The 5,313-nt window shown below is 37.0% G+C and overlaps 1 protein-coding gene across 1 annotated transcript in view; it reads right to left on the bottom strand.

Moving 5' to 3' along the window:
- LOC115235273 (bromodomain adjacent to zinc finger domain protein 2B-like) overlaps nt 1-5,313 on the bottom strand; it is a 90,838-nt gene that overhangs the window by 62,699 nt on the left and 22,826 nt on the right. The window contains 1 exon segment of the mRNA XM_029806941.1: nt 4,358-4,417. The gene's annotated coding sequence lies outside the window, so the exon portion shown is untranslated.

The raw sequence follows: 5,313 nt of genomic DNA, 5'->3' as shown, positions 1-5,313 counted from the left end.
CATACATACATACATACATACATACATACATACATATATATATACATACATACATACATTTTTTAAGAATATGATTTTTCGACGTTTTGGAACATTCTAAACACATTGGCATAAAAAACTCGAAAAAAAATTTTGTCACGGAAACAAAGCTTCCTCTATGAGGAAGCAAAATCAAAATAAAACATATTTCTTACGTTTATATTGTTCGAAAAATCCGGATTATAAAAAGAATTAAAATATTACAAAATAATATGGTTTTTAACGTCTTCATAAAAAAATAGTTGTAATTAATATTTTTCCTAATTTGTGACAAAAACTTTTAATCGTGAATACCTCCTGAAATCAACTGCAAGAAACAAAAAAAAAACGAGTGATTTGCAGAAAGAAAGAGATATAATTTTTCTACAATTTTTAGTAAATAACTTTTAAACGAGTAAGTGGATCTAAATCAAGTTTTGCACAAATATTTATCAGAGTTTTCTTAATATATGTAAAAATTTTTATTTCGTTGGCACTGTTTTTTTCTTGTCAAATTTGTTTAAAAGTGCTATAATACGCGATTTTCCATAAGAATCAATACTAACTTTAAACTTAAATAATTTCCAAACTGTTAAGAGAATTGTGCTCAGGTTTTGCACAGATACTCAGAAGAAATAGTAAAACAGTCTACGAAATTTTCATGCTTTTGTCAATGTTTTGACATACGATACATACATTTTTAAGTCTAGATAGCAAAATAAAAACAAGATATTTTAAAATGGACATCAAAAGGGTCTAATTTTTCGTAAAGCGCGAAGAAACATTTGATATCATATTAGATAACTGTATAAAAATGTCATGCAATCTAACGGTACATTCATATTGATGTTCTTGAATGGAATAATGTGATATAAAATGTGCAATGTATGTGTTTAGTATTTTCATACTTTAAATATTTTTAATTGAGAAGTGCTTGACTTCGCAATATTTTCATTTCTCAATTAGAACTCAATATAATTACTATACTGACAATATCTTATTTTTCATAAATCGTCAATCATACGCGCTGTAAAAATTCAATTTACGAGAAAGAGATACAGAGAGAGAGACACACTTATACAAACACGCGCACACACACATACATAATAACGCACATTCACAAGCGCTGCATCGATGTCACTGTGCCGCATCAGATAATACTTCCATATACGTTAATTATACTCGATTCCACTCCCCCGTGTTTGAAGGAAAAACACATAGTCACACGCGGACCTTGTAACATGAATGTTTCATCGTGAAGCGAGCGTATCGTTATGTCGTAACAATAATTAGCGAATTTAAATAGAACACTAATTTGCATCAAGTCCATCGCTATCCCCGTTAATTACTGTAATGAAACCAGATGCACGTGAATATAATAATATTTGACGAACCGGAATTTCGTTTCGAAAAACTCGCAAGAGACGAGCATGAAATAACAAAATGAGATGCGTAACATCGTGCTATACCAAATTGCATGTTAATGTGGATAACAGTGTAATCCTTCAGCTTATCACTTGAAAGAACAGATAATGTTATCATTATAGCGTTGAGGAAATCATCGTAAAGCGTGATACGATTAATTTTAAGTACAACAAAAACCCAATTATCGGGATAACTCAAGAAATTCGATAAACATTCGCGTAATTGTATTGTAATATTATTAGCTGAATACGTGATACTTAAGTTTAATGAAGTTTTGAAAATATTATTAATGCAACCATTTTAGAAAATTCTATGCGTAGTACATGTAATAAATAATGCATATCTTCATTCATTCATCAATCTTCTGATAAATAATTCAATTTTTATCTTATCTAATAGCATTATCATAAGTCATATGATAACGCTAATAGATAAGGTAGAAATGTTACTACATTTCTTGGCATAAGGCACAAGCCTTATGATAATGCAGAATAATAATCAAATCTTTACACCGCTCATGCGGTGTAAAATATAAAATAATCTAATGAATGTGAATAAAAAATAAGTTCTCTTCAATGTAAAAAAGATACCTTCAATATATACTGTAAAGAAATTACAGGTAAAAGTGTATATAAACTTATTTTTCCTCAAACTCTGTGATTGAAAACAAAAATATAACGCAAATTCTCCCTTTTTCTCTTTCACGCATGTCATAAATCTTAATATTCATAAATTGAGATAAATTTTCTTGTCGTTAATTTAGATTCGTATAATTTCAAATTTCACGTATACGGTGCGGTCTCATTAACTCATTATTGTTATATCCTATTCAAACTCGTTCTTAATGTGCAAGAGCCAACTGTGCCACGTACGAAAATCTAAGACGCCAATACCACTCTCGACTGTTTAAGCGACATTACGACGACGAATCGAGACACAGAAGACGAAGCACGCGAGCCTCAACAGAGTCACGAAGAGCCGCGCTCGCGGCCGAGCTTCGTTTCCCATTCAATGAATCCTTACATGGAACACGTCGCCGAGGACGGCATTACGCGCATTCCCCGTCCCCTCCGCCGTCGGTGCCGCGGCAGATGGCACTCCTATCTGCGTCAATTACAGGCTCGTCGGGGCGTTTCGAGGGAAGAGATACGTGGCGCAACGAGGACCTCGGATCTTGATGGTTTCGCCGAGAGCGAACCGACATTACGAGCGGCCGTGTTGGTGTGCGGGCGGGAGAAGAGATCGGGACAGAAGCGAGTAGAGAGAGAGAGAGAGATCGTCGCAAGAGATGGTGGAGGTGGAGGAGCAGCACAGCAATCAATACAGAGCCAGCAGAGCAAAACCATCCCTCGACTACTCCGTGTCCCTCTCTCTCTCTCTCTCTTTCTCTATCTCTTATGCTATCTCGATCTCTTTTTCTCTCTCGAGAGCTCGCCGATACGTCTCTCTCTCTCTTTTTTCGATGTCTGTCTCTCTTTCTCTAACCAGCACAAATACGACGGTTGCATGAACGCTACAGTGCCGTTAACGGGGACTTCCCCACACGCGCGCCGAATACACGTACAGACAACGACATACGCGCACATTCGTGCTACCAACGTGCGTGCGTGCGCGCGCGCGCTCGTACGCAACGGGGCAACCGGGGGCGTCATGCTATAACGTACATACGTCGCATCGACTGCAATTATAGCGGCGATGCTCGCACGAGAAAACGTGCGAGAGCGAGAACGAGCGCGCGGATGCAGAAACGCGAGTAGGTGTTCCCTCCCGACCGAGCGCGCATACTTTTTTCGAGAAGCCGGGAATACCGTGGGGAAAACGCGGAGATACGCGGAAGCTGTAATAAGCGAATTATGTGGGAGTATTCGCGCGGCGACGATCGATACGAAGAAATGCGCTGGGCGAGCGCCGTAATCTCTTTCGAGAATGTCGACGCGAACGCCTACAATGAAAAACTGCCACCCATCCCTCCGCTCGCCGCGAATCGAATCCGAATCGATTGCGAAATGAAGTCATATTAACGCTCAAATAGCACTTCATTCAACCCGTAACGCGATTCTAGTTTGCTACGGCGGAAAAATGCCAGTTTGACGTAAGTGAAGATAGATATCCAACATGTTTAAAATTTCGCAAAAGAGTCGTTAAAAACTTTTGTTCAATAATAATGAAATGTAACGATTTATAATAAATCATATAAAGTAATTCGTACACGCAAAACATCGTACATATTTTTAAATTCTTACCTTTTTTAAACTTTGATCGTGTTTAAAGATAACAGAATAGAATTTTTGACGTAACCGTTTTTTTTTTTTTTAAATAATGATACGTGTTTAATGCACTTTACAGTATTCTATTATTGAAAGTTTAAAGAAGCGCTATTTTGTTAAGAGATATATTTATGAAAAAAAGTTAGACGTCATATATGGGATATATATACAATGTACTTGTATACTGCTTGCGATGCAAGAATAGAAACCCCCTATAGTGAAATATTAATGCGATGCACATTCTCGACGCTTCTATCGCTTGCTTTGTACGGAGAAAAGAATCAGCGATCTTATATCGAAATGATAATATCTATATATAAGTATTACTTACAAAACCGCCGCGAGCTACTCGACTTTCTATTGTCTCGCGGTGAAAAAAGACGCGAATAATAAAACCGTGGAAGAGTTGCGCGGTTTAATACAATCATACATCGAAGGCGAATTTTGAAATAAAGGAAGCGCGAAAGCGATAAAATTTACGGTATCAAATTCGCAATTTAGGGAATTCCAATGTTCCATATGTGTGGGCACACATGGACATTGCTTAATGATCTCGCGTCCCTCTCTTTCGCGTATGCTGCGCCGGCGTATTATATATACACATATATATATATATACATATATACGAGGTGGATTCATGTACTCACGATTAATTACGAAGCCTCAACTCATAGTAGAAGCCGGCTCCACGAGACTCCACTTTGCACCTGTAACATAGAAATATATTATGTCATTAATAATGACGCCGAATGATCTCTAGGTTCTTATATCAGTCGACCAATAAAATTATTAAGATGCGAACATGCAATCATTAGCGGATATTTATCGATTGCGTTCGCGAGATCGTTAATCGCTCCGTTATTTCGCGTGGAAGCGAAATATCCCCGATCAAACTGATGATAATGAAACAAATTTCTCGTTCTCGCAACGAGAGAGTTATTCTCTTGGTCTTTTTTTTTTCTAAAATTTTTATTATCCTTACTTTATTTAAATGATACTACGATTTAAACGTTTGTAACTTTAGAGTTGGCATCATCACTCTTAGACATATTTATTTCTCCTTGGATTATGTTACCTTAACGCGCTAATGCAAACACTCAAAAGAGTTAATAAATTATTTTAATAATCATTAATGATGTATTTTATTTATATAACGATGTAGTTTAGTTATCTCTAGAAAAATGTTCATTAATATAGCGGAAGCATCTGTAACCACTAGTATAATTCAGACCGAAATTGAAATTAATTTCAAATCAATCGTCGCCATTACACATATCATAACGATTAACTAGCCCGCAAGATTCGTTGAGAGAGATAGATGGTTGAATATGATATTCGGTAACTACGCCTGCGCTATTTGATGCATCGAAAGCGTATCGTGTATATATAAATCGTGGAATCACATCGGCATTCGCCCCCCTCTCTCTCTCTCTCGTTCACCCGACTTTTCCCTATCGACGCAGCAAAGTGATACCACAAACAAGTAAATAGACTGCCGGCTGGAATTGACCAGAGTAATATTTGCCATCGATCGCGTTTGCCGCGGGAAAGGAAACACATGAATGTAGCAAAGCGTTTACACTGGCGCACACGCTAATGCATG

This window comes from Formica exsecta, unplaced genomic scaffold, assembly GCF_003651465.1.
Source record: "Formica exsecta isolate Colony F162 unplaced genomic scaffold, ASM365146v1 scaffold1093, whole genome shotgun sequence".
Classification (NCBI taxonomy): Eukaryota; Metazoa; Arthropoda; class Insecta; order Hymenoptera; family Formicidae; genus Formica; species Formica exsecta.
The sequence above is the reverse complement of the archived record's forward strand: the minus strand, read 5'-3'. Positions and strand labels throughout refer to the sequence as shown.